This window comes from Pinus tabuliformis, chromosome 4_1 (genome assembly GCF_031772625.1).
Source record: "Pinus tabuliformis cultivar Carrire ecotype Pingquan chromosome 4_1, CPIR1, whole genome shotgun sequence".
NCBI classification, from domain to species: domain Eukaryota; kingdom Viridiplantae; phylum Streptophyta; class Pinopsida; order Pinales; family Pinaceae; genus Pinus; species Pinus tabuliformis.
The window spans coordinates 43,812,983-43,830,488 of NC_142303.1; the positions used below are offsets into that span (position 1 = coordinate 43,812,983).

The 17,506-nt window shown below is 39.6% G+C and overlaps 1 pseudogene; it reads left to right on the forward strand.

Annotated features, from left to right (window-relative positions):
* The first annotated feature begins 13,109 nt into the window (after positions 1 to 13,109).
* On the forward strand, positions 13,110 to 14,316 carry LOC149174088 (diacylglycerol O-acyltransferase 3-like; annotated as a pseudogene).
* The last annotated feature ends 3,190 nt before the right edge of the window (positions 14,317 to 17,506 follow it).

The following is a 17,506-nucleotide window of genomic DNA, read 5'->3' on the forward strand; positions in this document are numbered from 1 at the left end:
ACAGCTTGCAGTTAATCCCCATTCTAATGTTCATCTCCATGAACACCCAGAATATATTATTGTCTCGGATCCTCTGCGCGTCTTTAGTGGCCCACAATGAAGCGTACTTCACTGCCTCTGGAAGATCCCGTGCAATTGTGGGGAACTGGTTGTCCTCAGGAAATTCCCAAGCCACCAGCACTATGGACAACGTAAGCCATGCATAGTAGAAGGTCTTCCCCTGTTCCTGTGCCTCGCGAAAATTCTCCAGGAACTCCTTGCATAAGTACTTGGACCAGTTAAACTGGACCCCCTCCGCGCACTGCGCGGCAAGTGCTATCACCGGCGCGGGCACCTCATCCATGCGGCACTTCTGCATAAACTTGCTAGCTAGTATCTTGGTGGCAACTCTGGCTAACTTGTTGTTGATATTGGAGATAGTGTACCCTTTCTTCTTCTTCTCCATCTTTAATTTTTCCTTCATGGCCTCCGCGATGGCCAAGTCATTGCTCTTCCCCCCCGAAATATCCACGGGGTCCTCCCCCTTACAAGGGAGTCAGGTAATTCTATGAATCAGGTGGTCTGTGATGGGGATGGGCTCCTCTAGCCACAAACACCCATCATGCACCAGGCAGAGCAGCTGCCTGATGACAAAGATAGTTACTGGGGTGCGATGGTAATGCGGCACCCAGAGTAGGTTTAACAACCCTGCTTTCTCTACTCTGCGCAACCACTTGTGCGGCTCCAACTCTATGACTCCCGCTGCAGTGTTTTTCTTCGGCCTCATGAGCTGTGAGGTTGTCAAGTGTGTGAATTTCTCATGGTCCGCGAGATCCCAGTCTTCAAAATTTAGACCCGGCACCCGTCCCAAGTGTGCTCCTTCAAAAACAATATCGACAGGTAGTAGAGGATTCTGCAGAGAGCTCTTGCTTCCATCGAGATCCTTAGGTACCCTTGCTTTCCATTTTCACGGAGGAACATACGCTGGCAGCCTGGTTAGAGGGTCTGACCCTGGGATTCCTCCTCCAATTCTTTGTCCTCCTCCTCTTAGACCAAGATTTCCTCAAGGTATTCCTCCTCTTCATCGGTTTCCACATTAACCACTTTCCCCTTTTCTTCCATGGTCAGTTTAGTTCGCAGCAGGTTTCTAGGAGACACGCGCATCGGAACCATGGGTTGCTTATCTTTCTTGGGTCTCGGCGTGCGCGGTGATTTAGGAATTTCTGTGACTATCCTGGCACTCTCAGGGGCATCACTTATTGTCATGGGGTGCGCGGCCTCTTCAGCGGTCATCTCACCGATATCCATGGCTTCCTCTAGTGTGGTCATACTGTTGTCCCACAAATCTCTCGACAGCTCAGGTAAGTGCTCAAACAATGCCTTTGACTTCAAAAAATCAAACAGATTTGGGTTCATAGATCTCTGTGCGTGCACTAGCTCAATTCTCAAATGGCCAAGTGTTGTTTGCTGGGCAGCCCTTTGCAATTTATAGTGCCTTTTGAATTCAAATTCGACTATTCCCCCCAAATCCAATTCATTAATGCTCCCATGGAGGCATATTTTCCCAAATCTAGCCCATAAATCCTACCTTAAATGCCTGTTGCCCACTCCATTTGGTCTCAAACCAAGAGTCACATCGTTAATAGTGACTATAATGGTCACTTTCCAGCTGACCCGCATGGCAGCGCATCTAACCTTGCGCTAGCACAGACCATGTGACACTTTGCTCCTGCATGCAGCCCTAACATCGTGCAGCTCCCAGGCAGAGTAGTTTGTAGTCCCTCACCTCCTTTCAACTGCCTGGGGCGCTAAGACTATGCTGCCCACGGTTAGTCAGGTGGTCGGGCCACCTATATGCGGCTTCAACCGACTATCTCTTACTTCTCCTGGGAAGGGTCTGCTAGTTGGCTTCACCAACTGCATCACGCATTTTACCAACTGCATCGCGCCGCCATCTGTGGTCCCCTTAGTAACATATGGTCCAATCCAAGGTATCAAACTGATCAATTCTCAGTGGTAGTCTCCGAATTCGTCAACGTAACTGTGCGCATCTTGTTTTATCGCCGCAGTTTTCTTATCAAGAAAGTCCTTATGTATTCCTTCCTCAAGCTTCTTTACTTTTGCTTACACCATGGCACTTTTCTCCCTCAACGGAACTCTTTCATTCATGAGTTCTTGGAGCCTAAGATTACCCTGCTAGATCTCTTCATCAGGTCCCAAGCATTCTTCTTCGAGCTCTTCCAACTACGTGATCCCTTCTTCCAAGGCTCCGCGAACCGTCATATCCGTGGGCGCTGCTATGCACAGACTAGGCATGATATACTCCATTGACATTACAGCGTTCGCTCCATAGGCCAGCCTAGAAGGCATTTGTATTGTCAGTTTCTTGAACGTTGTCCTATAAGCCCATAAGACTGCTAGTACGCGCAGGTCCCAATCACTTCATTGCGCATTACATACCTTGTTCAATGCTTCGCACACTTCGTTAAATGCTTCCGTGTGGATAATCTTATGCGTGCTCATTCTCTCCACACATTGTCATTCCAACTTGAGGAATTGTTCGCGCATTTTCCCCCCCAACACATGCTTATTGACCGTATTTCCCAACACGCAGTTCATGTGTATCTGCACAGGTTGTTTACCATATGCATGTACCCACCTGGACAGGTGCGCGCATAGACCATCCCATCCATTGTATTTATCTACCAATCACAATATAGGTTTCCCAAACCGTGAGTGCATCACCCTCATACATGCACACCAGTCTTCAAAGCTCTGTTTGTGCATACCTTTCCACCTCGTGGGCGTAGCGTGCAATACCCAATTCAAGGCCTAGAAACATTGTTTTTCCAGCACCTCCCTTTTGAATTTGTCCAAGAAAGCATCTACCTCACCTAATCCATCATAAGTAGGGAGATCTCTCACTTCTGTTGATACGAAGCACAGTGACCTTGTCATCATGTTACAATTAAGCATGGTTACCTCATGTAACAGGTTTTTCCATCATTCTATCTCCTCATCCGAATCTGAAGTGTAGGATCTTTCACGCTCCCATGATATTCGTCCATCCGTGGGCCCTGCTCTCACACGGTTATCCTGTAGATGCAGTCCAAATCGTCATCGCTTTCATAGTCGCGCATCGGCTCTGTATAACGCGATCCCTCAGTAGGGTCCAACGGTATAACTATGCGCAAAGACTTCTTCTAAAAAAACATCTTGCGCTTCTTCATATTAATCGCCCCGTTCATGTCAGTGGCCCAATCAATTCCTAAGAGCGCGGGGTATGGATTGCTGTCATCAACAATCTCTATCACCTCAAAGTCGGCTAGCGAGCTCGCTCCCTCAATATCCATGGTGATTCCCTTCAATCGCCCCAGGGGTATTATCTTCTATTGGTTCGCCATTCGTAGCTGAATAGGAGACCACTGCAGCATAGGCCTCCCCATGCACTCCCATGTCTGCTTCGGCAGAATGTTCGCGTCCGATCCTAAGTCCAGAATTAATTGGTCCATCTCATATTCTCCAATTTGTGCGATTAGCCTCATTTCTCTCCTTGTCCTTGTCTTATGCTTTCCAATATTTTGAACTACGTGCGGTTCTGCTGGTGTGATCCCAGCGCAACTTTTAATGAGTTCTCGTAGTCCCTTTACAGCCTCACTTTTTCACAGTAGCTTCATGCATGTTTCCAAGAATGTCGTAAGCATATATGGATCCATTTCCGGCTCCGGTCTATCTTTTCTTCCTAAAGTGGAGGCATCAGCGAAGCTCTTTTTAGCTTCCATGAAGGTTTCCTTAGCGCGCTCCAAATCAAACTTTGCTTCTTTCGTCGGAGCCTTGTGAACCCAAGTACTATCTTCAGGTTGTTTGCCTTTATCATTTCCCATCGCGATTCCACTTCAGAGCACAATGTTCACATTTGGATCTTCCCCTCGCAGCTCAGACCTCATCATCTGAAGGTTCTGAGTCGGGGGAGGTGGTAGTGCTCCCTTGTTGCATATCCTAGCTACCAGCATAGGAAAATCCTCCATCTCATGATCAAACAAGGTATAATACAGAAATGATGGGCATGTTGGATTTGTACAATTGCAAGCATAATGTCCTGGCCTTCCGCAATTGTATCATATCAGCTGTTCGCGACCTCTTCCAGGTCCTCCTCCACCTCGGCCTCGTCTGCGTCCCTGAAATCTTGTTTGCGCCACTCCTGCATTCAGGTCTAGGGGCCTCGATTCGGACTGAACTCTATAGGTGGGAGTTCTATCCATCATTAATTCATAACTTCTACAAGTGCACTCATCATGTCCTATTGACCTACAAAATCTACAGAACAACTGTTACGAATTCTATGTATACTTCTGTAGCAAATGACAGTTGTCTGTAGCGTGTTTCCCTCCTATTTGACAAATCGCACACCACAAAGCAGGCGTCGCACTATGTCCCACTTGCACTTCTAGCATTAATGGCATCGGTCCTCCTCTCGCGAGGTAATTCTCGAACACCGGGCAGTGGTCTTTGTCATGACCCTGACCCTTGCATTTTACGCACCACACCTCTTCGCACACTTCTAGTCGAGTTGTCCTATCCTGTTTCAGACTCTGCATCTCAAGGCATAAGTTTTTCAACTGGGTGTGGATTTACTGAATTCCCAAGTTAGGATCCTGCATTGGGGTCTCATTCAGTCTCATTCAGTCTCATTGGTTAGTATCTTGGTTTTGTTTTTCTATAACCTGCAATCTAGTCTCCATTGCCTCCATTTTATTCTCCAGTAGTTCTATTTTAGTTTCTATTTGTTTTTGGATCGTGTCTTCAAGAGATGCAAATTTATTTTCCAGCATGGCTTCTAACTCTTTTTGTAGCTTGGCTTCTCTTTCTTCTCTACGTTTCTCTAAAAACTCTATATACTCATAAAGGCCTTGTAGAGTAATTGTGCTAGGTCTGCCCTTGGTAATCTTTGGTAACTGTGGTGAAATATTCATACTTGAAATTATATGAGAAAATATGTATTAGAAAAAGAAAAAGATAAGGAATGTGTGCACCTGATATCAGCAAACCTAACTGTAGATCGCCCGTGTCCACCCCAGCCCGCAGATCGAAGAATATATGTGAAGAATATATAGAGTACGTTTTTAACTCTTTCACCGAGCCTCAGAATTCTTTCACTGAAGAATGTATGCGAAGAATATATAAAGTACGTGTTTAACTTTTTCACCGAGCCTCAAGACTCTTTCAACGAAGTATATATAGAGTACGTGTTTAACTCTTTCACCGAGCCTCAGAACTCTTTCACCGAAGAATATATGCGAAGAATATATAGAGTATGTTTTTAACTCTTTCACCGAGCCTCAAAACTCTTTCACCGAAGAATATATATGAAGAATATATAAAGTACGTGTTTAACTCTTTCACCGAGCCTCAAAACTCTTTCACCGAAGAATATATGCGAAGAATATATAGAGTACTCTTTCACCGAAGAATATATGCGAAGAATATATAAAGTAAGTTTTTAATAGTTTTATAAATTTGTTAAAGACATGGTTAAATAATAACATTAAAAATAAAAGTAAATTCATATTAAAAATGATAGAAAATGACATCACTACCTATAACGTTTCCTTTTTAGATGGCATTAGCATTTTTTTAGAGGAGACAGTACGAATTGATGTGTGGATACTCAATAAATAGAATTGTGACGTTACAAGAGGTGTTGAAATTTGAACTTGGGTTAGTTCAACATCCACTATTCCATCAAACCCTAGTCACAATTTTTCCGGTTTGTTAGTAACAGAAAATTTGTAATGGCCGTTGGAACCCATAACCCAACCCACCTTCCTTTTAACTCCCCCGCTCCGTCAACTGTTACGAACAAGCTTGATATTCTTATACGAAAGAAATACCATATAATATTCACCACCACTTCACATGAGTAAACCATCCATAAATTCTTTCATCATAATTTGCGAAAACGATGCCATGTCATCTCATCCGCTTCATACATGGAGTCCACATCGACCATTCGTATTCCTCAGTCAACTTTGAGTCCAAGCGGCATTTGATTTGGCATCCCCTTTGGCCCTCGAAAGGTCAGTTTTTTTAATCCGACGGCATATGCATCATAGCAGAGCGTGTTCTCCGAGGCCAATGACGACTCCGATTGTGTAGACTCTATGTAATCACGCGGCGAGCAGCAGCCATCGTTCACCATGTCCGGGAAAATATTTATCCATAAAAGCTTGTTGAAGTGGGAATCATCGTTCACCATGTCCGGGAAAATATTTATTTATAAAAGCTTGCTGAAGTGGGAATTTGAGGGAGTTTGCTCTGTTCGGCCTTCTGTGAGGGACACATAATAATTCATTGAGCTGAGGACTTCAGAGTCTCAGTTAATTGATTGTTTTCATTGAGTTTAATTAGTAGATGTTAGATGATCCAAAAATAATTTATTATCATAGGTTATAAAATTGAAATAAAATAATTATTAATTTAAGAAATTAAATTAATAATTATTATTCTAGAATGATTAATTATTTAATGGAGACAATTAGAAATTAGTATATTGTTGTAACAAGATATGACTCTCCAAATGTGTCGTATCTTAGGCTCTATTTTAGAAGATTAGTTAGCTAGTTGGTTTGAATAGCATTTAATGTAAATGGACACTTGTTATTTAATAAGTGATCCATAATTAGAGGTAGTTAGGACATGGAGCTTATAAATAGCTCATTGCAAGAGTGTTTGGTTGTTCGGGTGTAAACTCTTGGAAAATCAATTATGTAATTGTTTTTCTGATTAATAAAATTATGTGTCTGAGGACACTTCTGCCATTATTGTGGTATCAGAGCTTCAGTAATGCTGCAGTGGATGTGAAGAGGAGATTCTAGCTCTACAAGTTTTTGGAAAACTCCATGGAATTGATCAGCAAATGATTGGTATGAATTTGTCCAGTTTTATGTTCAAATAAAAATTAGTATTTTTGTGATTTTAGATTTTTTAAATCTAAAAATCAATTGTAAAAATTTCTGCTACACGAGTATTTATTCTCACTGGTTTCTTAAGTTTGATGTTTGAACACAATCCGCCACGCGAATACTTGTGATTTGTGTGGAAAGCCAAAACCCCAAGAAAAAACGGTTTTATAGTACATTTTCAGCTGAGTAATAAGAAGAACAGCTTTGATCCGGCCGCTATTGAAGTCGTAGTAGTTGACATCTCTAAGCCTCGGATTGATGCGTGGAACAGAGAAACAAGGAACCCTTGTAAACTGAAATCGACTGTTACATTTTGCAATTCCGACCCTGAGGGCAAGTAGACGACAGGAAGGTGCGCGAGAGTGTTAAACGGCTAATCTTTAGGCGATGGAGCCAAGGGGCGACCACTGCTTTGCTCGGTAAAGAGTAAGGGTACGAATTATTATGGGAACCACTCCAGGGACCGACACCAGGCAAAGAACCAATCAAAATGCCGAGTACATGAGGAGGTGACTCGTCGATCACGTATCGAAGATTCAGTTACACGTTTTCTATCACAACAAAGAACTCAGAAAACCAGAGGGAGACCCCAGGAAGCAAGAAAACTCCAGTAAAAGCGGGCTTCTCAAGAATCGAAAAATTTTCATTGGGATTTTCTGTTGATGAGAGGAATTTAGAAAACCCAGGGGAGAAAACCTGACTATCAAGTGAACTTTAGTAAGCTGAGAGAAAACCGACAAGAAGAGAACTGGCTTTTTGAAGTAGGGTTTTTGTGTCCAGCGTAAAAATCTGTAAAGTCCAATGGCTTAATCATGGGGAGATAAAAAGGTCCTCGGGATTACAGGAAACAACTCATCCTTCGATAGTTGGCGAAACGACGACGACCCTGTAACAATTTCAGGAACAATTGAATAATGTGTTCGTTGGGGGCACAGACATTCGATGCTTTTTTTTGTAATGGCGAGATAAGTTTTTTTTTTTAAAGGAGAGATGAAGTTTTCTGGAGTAATAAGGGTGATGTTTTGAAATATTTTTTTTTTTGGAGTAATAAGGAGTTTTATTTGTAACTTGGAGAGATAAGGTGTGTTTGGTAATTTGTTTTCAAGAAGCTATTTTTTAATTGGGATCATCACATTGTAACTCAAAGTAATTTTACTTTGAGGGGGGGTAATTTCTTTTTTACCATATTGTGCAAAAGCACCATTGTAAAAAGTCAAATTTTGAAAGTTGCCTTGTAAAAATTTGAGAAATTGACTAGAGCCAAGTGCAAAGCTCAGTCAATTGTCTCCTGTTTTGACGACTATTCGAGGGTCAAGGCCAAGCCCCGATAGATCATGTTTTTTGCGTGTTGTGTTGACTATCTTGTCATTTCTGTTCTGATTCTTGGTGCGACGCTTCAACGCTAAAATGTCTAAGTTGATTAATTTGTTTTCTGATTCCGACAAACTTGAAGGCACAAAATCATTTAAAACATGGCATCGACTCATCGAAAGCACTCTCATTTACAATGAATTATGGCAGGGTATATGTCATGGAGATGTTAAGCCGAATAAACCCACAGATGCAGCTGCACTAGCAAAATGGGAAATCAAGAATGCTAAAGCCTTAGCTCTTATTAAATCTTCTGTGAATGATGAAATGTATGTCCATATAGAAAATGTTATAGATGCATGGACTGCTTTGAAAACTTTTAAAGACCTCTTTGATACTCAGCCTGAATCAAAGAAAGTCGATCTACAATTAAAATTGTTGCAACAAAAATTAACTGAAGGCGGTGATGTTCTTGAATATCTCTCAAGACTTAAGAATATCAGGCAAGAAATTATTAATGCTGGTTTTCCCGCAATTGATGATAGCTTTATGGTCACAATTGTAATTGCTGGGCTTCCTTCTTCCTATACGCATTTTTTAGAGACTCTACAAGTAACTGGGAAATTAGAGAAACTAAAGTTTGATGAGCTTTGTGAAATGTTGAGTCAACATGATAAAACTTTTGGGAAGAAGAAGAAAGTTGGTGAAGATGTTTTTCTCACAGAGGCCAGCACCAGTAAGTCATCAGCAGATAGTTCTCGAGGAAGAGGCAGATGGAATCAGAATCAAGCAGCACATAATCGAGGTCGAAGCCAAAGCAGAGGAAACAATTTTAACAGAGGAGGAAGAAATAATTTTCAAGGTAGAGGAAACAACCAAGGAAGAGGCAATTTTCAAGAACAAGGATATAATAATCAAGGTAGAGGACAATCTCAAAATAGAAGTCAAAGCAGAGGCAGAGGACAATCTTCAGGAAGAGGAAGAGACTTAAGTCAAATTGTGTGTCGAAGATGTAACAAAGTTGGCCATTATGCTGAAGATTGTCGAACATCACTTAATAAAATTCCCAAGTTTTAGCAGCATTCAGCACAATTTGCAAATGATCAAGATGAAGATAACTCCGAATATGTTTTTACTTCCTCACCAGCATCACAAATTTCATCCTATCTTAGAAGTGACTACGAAGATGCCTGGATCTTGGATTCCGGGGCAACTCAGCACATGACTTGTCGACGTGATTTTTTTTGGAATTTTCAAGATTGCCAACTTAATTCCATTTTTCTTGCTGATGATACAAAACATACTCCTTATGGCAAAGGAGCAGTAAAATTTTTTCTCCCTGGCATTGGAGAAAAAATGATTTCCAATGTATGGTATGTACCCAGTTTTAAGAAAAATTTGCTCTCTTTAGTCACGATTCGACAAGCAGGACATCAGGTGATTATGGAAGATGGTTTAGTGAAGATTAATTCAGTGAAACGGAACTTGAAAACAGTCATGACAGGTTATGAAGATGGAAAACTGTTACGAATGAAAGGGACAGTTATTCCAAGGCATTCTGATTTTACAGGGGCAGTGACTACAGGTATTTCACCTATAAGACTATGGCATGTAAGATATGGACATTTGAATTTTGAGAGTCTTTCTCAATTGCAGAAACAAGGAATGGTTAAAGGACTTCCCACATTCAAAAGGGAAAATGCAAAATGTGAAGCTTGCATTTATGGCAAACAAAATCGAGAAAGTTTTCCAACAAGTTCATGGTGTGCAAACAGGCGGCTACAACTAGTTCACAGTGATGTTTGTGGTCCACTACAAACTTCATTTGGCGGTTGTAAATATTTCTTACTATTCATTGATGATTTCAGCAGAATGACTTGGGTTTACTTCTTGAAGAACAAGTCAGAAGCATTTGATAAGTTTAAAATTTTTCGCCAACTTGTTGAAAATGAAGTCAGAGAAAAAATAGGTACTCTCCGGGCAAATAATGGGGGAGAATTCACTTTGAATGAATTCAAAACTTATTGCAGTGAAAATGGCAGAAGACGACATCTTACTAATGTTTACACTCCACAACAAAATGGAGTAGTCGAAAGAATGAATCGCACTTTGTTAGGAATGGCGAGATCCATGTTAACCTTCAAGAGGTTAAGTCCAACATATTGGGCGGAAGCAATTCATACAACTGTCTACTTAAGAAACAGATCTCCAATTGCTTCTTTAGACGGAATCACACCTTATGAAGCTTGGTTTGGTTTCAAACCTCGAGTTAAACATCTTAGAGTTTTTGGTTCAGTGTGTTATGCCTTAGTTCCGAAAGAAAAATGAACTAAGCTTGACTCAAGAAGTTTAAAATGCATAATGATTGGCTATTCTGACGACAAGAAAGGGTATCGTCTTTTGACCAATGGAAAATTCATTGTGAGCAGGGATGTCATTTTTGATGAAACAGAGAGTAAGAGTGCTGAAGAAATTGAAAATCTTCTTCACAAGTTAGAAACTAAAGGAACTAAAAGAAATGGTAAAATGCAAAGTCAACCAACTTCACCAAATTGGTATGAACTTGATTTTCCTTCCTCTGAAGATGAGTCATCCAGCCCATCTACATCAACAACATCATTTGGGTCTTCTAGCAGTTCATCCACATCTCCAAGCAGCAGCAGTTCTTCTGACAGTGAGTCTCCACATTCTTCACCTGAACGACGTACATCAGTTTATATTAATCCTCTTTACAATGATGGGGACTTTACAGAAGCACAAACAAGTGAGCACCAACTTCTGAAATGGGCAGTTCAACTTTTGAAAGATGTAAAGCCTGATGAACAAAATAAAACTGGCACCAGAAGGGCACATAGAAGTGAAGGCAATTTTGCCTTGATAGCAAATGATGTTACTGAACCTTCCACATACAAAGAAGCAGTAAAACATAAAGAATGGCAACAGGCTATGGTTTAAGAATATCACGCAGTAATTGATAACAACACTTGGAAACTTGTTGATTGTCCAGCAAATATTAAACCCATAGGATGTAAATGGGTTTACAGAATTAAGTATAATCAGAAGGGTGAACTTGAAAAGTATAAAGCATGACTTGTCGCAAAGGGTTTTGCGCAGCAGGAAGGCATTGATTATGAAGAAACTTTTGCTCCAACAGCTAAATGGAACACCATCCGATTAACACTTGCATTGGCCGCTCAAAAAGGATGGAAAGTTCATCAAATGGATGTGAAAAGTGCTTTTCTCAACGGGGATTTACAGGAAGAAGTGTATATGACCCAACCACCAGGTTTTGAAGTTGAAGGACAAGAACATAAAGTCTGCAAATTGATCAAGGCTTTATATGGATTAAAACAAGCTCCCCAAGCTTGGTATGCAAAGATGGATGAATACCTTAAGAAAGTTGGCTTTCAACGAAGTGAATCTGATGATACTTTGTATGTGTGACAACAGGGAAAATATCTGGTAATTCTTGTTATGTATGTAGATGATTTGATCATCACTGGCAATCATGATGATCATATTGCACAGGTGAAAAAGGAGTTACATGCAGGTTTTAAGATGACAAATTTGGGATTACTTCACTACTATCTTGGAGTTGAAGTCTTCCAACATCCACATCATATTTTCATTTCTCAGAGTAAGTATGCCGCAGAGGTTCTTCAGTGATTTGGCATGCAATATTGCAAGCCCGTTCTCACCCCCATGGAGAAAAACTTGAAACTTTTAAAATTTGAAGGGGGGGGAAAGGTGGACAGTACAACTTACAGACAGTTGATTGGCAGCTTGATTTATTTGACAAATACTCATCCTGATCTATCTTATGCAGTCAGTATTCTTTCACGTTTTATGTAGGAACCACGAGACAGCCACTGGAATGCAGCCAAAAGAGTTCTTCGATATATCCAAGGAACAAAAGATTTTGGTCTTCTTTATACAAAGACTAAAAATTTTGTACTTGGTGGATATTCCGATGCCGACTTTGCTGGGAGTATTGATGATCGAGAATCAACATCAGGTTATTTAATGAATATGGGGTCAGCAGCAGTATCTTGGAGTTGTAAGAAACAAGCTACAGTGTCCACTTCTTCAGCAGAAGCAGAGTACATTTCAGCATGGGAAGCAGCATGTGAAATTGTTTGGTTGCGCCGAATTTTGCAGGACTTGGGAATTTCTCAGGCAGAAGCTACATCATTATTCATTGACAGCCAGTCAGCCATCAAACTTGCCAAGAACCCAGTTTTTCATTCAAAGACAAAGCATGTGGACACCAAGTATCATCATATCAGATTTCTCATTGCCAAAGATGTCCTCAAGCCAGTTTATTGTCCTTCCGAAGATCAGATCTCTGACATTTTCACGAAACCGCTTGGCAGAATAAAATTTACTAAGTTCAGGGATGAACTTGGTATCTGTTGTAATGTATCTTTGGATCATAGGGGGGAATGTTAGATGATCCAAAAATAATTTATTATCATAGGTTATAAAATTGAAATAAAATAATTATTAATTTAAGAAATTAAATTAATAATTATTATTCTAGAATGATTAATTATTTAATGGAGACAATTAGAAATTAGTATATTGTTGTAACAAGATATGACTCTCCAAATGTGTCGTATCTTAGGCTCTATTTTAGGAGATTAGTTAGCTAGTTGGTTTGAATAGCATTTAATGTAAATGAACACTTGTTATTTAATAAGTGATCCATAATTAGAGGTAGTTAGGACATGGAGCTTATAAATAGCTCATTGCAAGAGTGTTTGGTTGTTCGGGTGTAAACTCTTGCAAAATCAATTATGTAATTGTTTTTCTGATTAATAAAATTATGTGTCTGAGGACACTTCTGCCATTAGTAGAATGGAGTCTGCCATGCCTGCACGCAGTGGAGCTCTGGTTCCCTTTCTAAGTAACGACTCAAGAGATATCAATACTAATTATGTTGCAGATGGCTTGGCTCCTGTTTCTTTATCGTCAAACCGACAACCTGTTTCTCGGCTTGTGTTTTCCGATCGGAATCACGTCCAATCTTATCATGTAACATCTCAACCATATTGTGGGATGAAAAGTAAATTAGAGAAGCAGAAATTGAAGCATCTATCTGATCTGTTTGATGGGTGTTTAACAAAAAAGAAGAGGATGAAGCTATTACAATTCTTATCCAAAAATCTTTCTATGCTATCTACGTTCCCGGAAGGTGAAGATGTATCCCTTACAGAGTAAGTCAAACCAGAAATTCTCTCTGTAATTTGAACCATTTTTCCTCTTCTTGAAATACTAATCTGTAAATCAAATAACTCAATATGATGAATGGTATAGATTTACTAAAATTCCATAGGATGGGTATTGAGCAGGATGTCGTGAGTTCCTTGATGAGGCAATTAGAACAAGCCAAAGCGGAGTGCAAGGAGAGGAAAAGGCAGCTGAAAGCCTAGAAAAAGGCATTGAAATTAGCTGAAAAGCAAAGGAAAAACAAGGGCTGTTGTGAAGACTCACCATTCTCATTGTGCTCCTCCCACCATGGGAGGGAGATGGTTGACATGGCTCTGCTCCATCCGACAGAGCAGATGGGAAGAGTTTTAAAGGCCCCTGAGCCATACCAGTGGGTGTTGGTAGAAAATCCTCCGAATGTAGCGGAGGTTAATGGAGATGAAAAGGATCAGCATGTGGAATTTGTAGAGACTAGTGATAGATTGGGGTTGAACTTAGGGTTGGGTATTCCAGTGCATGAGGCGAAGAGTGTGATAAAGTTTGTATGGGTGGGAAGTGCAAGAAGTCAGGATCCAAGATGTTGTTGGAGGTGTTTGAAGAGAGAATAAGTAAATCAGGGATGGGTTGTGAGGTTGAGACAGTGGGGTGCAAGTGCATGGGCAAGTGCCGAAATGCCCCAAATATTCGAGTACAAACAGAGGAAGAGGGCTTTCATGTCAGCAGAGGAGTAGTGCATATGGGCGTTGACATCGAGGATGTGGATCTGATTCTTGCTCAGCAGTTTGGGTTCAATGTGCAACAACCTTAATCACCAAAAGAACACCAAACAACCACTGGTCTCGTCATCCCCAACTAATAGTAGTATATATTACTATCCCTTATCTCCAAATTGGATATCAGGGAAGCCCAAAGATTAGGGGCCTTAGGAATTGTAGATTTATTCTATTGCCTTGTAAGTATGTTTGTGTTAAATTTATTAAGAGCATATATATGAAAATTAATGAACAAAAACAAGAGAAGTTCGATTCTCTGAGCTGTTGAATTTTTATTGGAATCTCATATATCCATACAAGTAATGAATACATTATTATATAACCGACATATTTCTAATTTGATTATCTATTATCTAACTAATCTACTACCCCTAATAATTTGTTGAATGATAACTCACTACATCTATTAATTTGCTGGTCTAATTCTGATAACTTAGAACACAAAATTTGTTGGCTAATTTGTCACCGATTATATAGCTTAGTTTAAGCATTATCCTCAACACTCCCCCTTAATGCTTAATGAGGTCATCCCAAACATATCCTTCATGTATTGAAACTTTTCTTTTTGGTAGTGCGTTGGTAAATATATTTGCAAATTGACCATTTGTTGTACAAAACTTCATTTTAATTTCTCCTTTTGCCACTGTCTCTTATGAAATGATATTTGATATCAATGTGTTTGGTGCAATTATGAAACACTGGATTTTTTGTTATGGCAATGGTAGAAAAGTTATCACAGTAAATAGTTGTGGCATATTTTTGTTCTTGTTTTAGATTTAACAATACTTTCTTCAACCAAATTGCTTCACATGTTGTTGTTGCTGCTGCAATATACTTTGTCTCTGTGGAAGACACTGAAATAGTTGGTTTCTTCTTTTAACACCATAATACTGCCCCTAATCCAAGGTTGAATACATAACCTAAAGTTCTTTTTATATCATCAAAAGATCCAACCCAATCACTATCTGTATAACCAACCAACCCAAAATTATTTGATGAAGTATACCAAATTCCATAATTTCTTGTTCCAGAGAGATACCTCAAAATTCTTTTTGCTGCTCCAAAATGAATCTTACTTGGACTTTGCGTGAATCTAGAAATCAAGCCTACTGCATGCATAATATTAGGCCTAGTTGTAGTAGGATACAAAAAGCTTCCTACTAGACTCCTATAGGATTGAGCATCTACCTTTTCAGTTCCATCTTCTACAAAAAAGAAATCATTTGTATTCATGGGTGTGCTCATGAGTTTACAATTTCCCATTTTCCAATTTTTAAGAAGACTTGAAACATATTTTACTTGTGAAATAAAATTTTCATCATTCATTTGTGTCACTTCTATGCCAAGAAATAATGGAGCAAACCCAATTCAATCATCTTAGCGTGCCTGAACTCTTCCACTAACAAATCACTTGAAGATGTGTATATCAACTCATCTATATATACGCACACAATTATTATATCATTACCATTTGACTTGATGTATAATGTGTGTTCATTTTCACTTCTATTAAACCCCTTTTTCAAAAAATAAGTGTCAATTCTATTGTACCATGCTCTTGGAGTTTGTTTAAGCCCATAAAGAGCCTTTTTCAGTTTGTAGACTTTGTGTTCATTTCTTGCTTCTTCATATCCTTGGGGTTGGTAAACATATACATCTTCTTTCAACTCACTATTTAGAAATGCTAATTTAACATCAAATTGATAAACTAACCATTTATATTGTGTTTCCAATGCCAAAACAGTTTTGATTGCGTCAAATCTTGCAACATGAGCATATGTTTCGTTGTAGTCAATACCTGGTTGTTGAGCATATCCCTTTGTTACTAACCTTGCTTTGTGCCTTTGTATTGATCCATCAGCTGCATACTTGGTTTTATACAACCATTTCACCCTAATGACTTCTTTTCCAGTAGGAGGATCCACAACATCCCATGTTTCATTCTTTTTAATCGCTGCCATCTCTTCATCCATTGCCTTGCACCAAAATAACTCTTCTATTGCATCTTTAAAACATCTTGGTTCTACTTCAATCTGAGACATCAAAGCAAAATTAGCATAACCATAAATTTCATTTAAAGATTTTATCTTTTTCGAAGGAGGAGTTGGACTTGAAACAAATACTTGAAGTAGCTGACGATGATGGAGTGGATGTGGCCTCTGAAGTATTTTGGTTACTGGATGGATTTGCAGAAACAAAATATTTGAAGAAGAATCACAAAGCCATATAACCATATGCACAACAAATTAACACAAAAATTTAAACTGGAGGAAAAGGCAGAGAGCCATCATGTGGCCTCTCATGCTCATGTAATTCACATTGTTCAAAAAATTTAATAATACATTTAAATACATGAGTAAGTGGTTTTAAGATAGTGCGTCTATCTTAGACTCACTTGGTTGAGACAATTTCTCAACTTACACACTAATTTAGGAGAGCTAGTTGGAGAGAATCTCTCATCCAAACTAGACTCCTTAGTTTGAGGAATTCTCATGATTTTATTTATTTAATTTAATAATTGGATTTATTATTGATTTTTAAGAGAGTGAAGCTAACATTGACCCCCTCAATGATAAATAAAAAACGAACAAGGAACCATCTTCCAAGTTCTCAAGTTGATCCTCAAAAAACATTTGCCTGAAAAACCACCAAAGTTGGATGTTGAAGAAACTACAATATGAAGAGACCATGAGTCAGCTGCATGACTGATTCATCTCTTAATGTTGCTTAACAACTTCATCATGTGCCAAGCCACAAAAGGATTCAACTGTCCTTTGCTTGAAAACAACATCCAGTGTCCACTGACACAATTAGATGAACACCCACTGGCGTATTTGTTGATGATGATCGCCTACTGGCTGATGGAGATGCCCACTGGCTACTTCACTAATGTTGTCGAGAATTTCAGTCTGACAACCTCTTGTCAATTTCATTTACACTTCCCCCCTTTGTCAGTTGAAAGGAGAGGCAATTTTCTCCAAAATATACCTGAACTCCCTCCTGGTAAGTGTAGGAGTGTTTCACTGGTGTACTCCCCCGTTCAACTGCACGAGAGTACCATCTTCATTTTCACTGTTGGTTGCACTATGTGTGAGTGAATTCGATTGTAGAACTTGGACAATCTTCTAGCTGTGGATGACCATTCCCAGGGATCAATTCATGAATAATTTATCTTCAATCTGGCTGACTATCGTTGGTTGCAGCATTTCTCTGATGTATGATTTGACTTGTCGCAATGGCTACAAGGATGGAGATCAAAACATTGATTTTCCA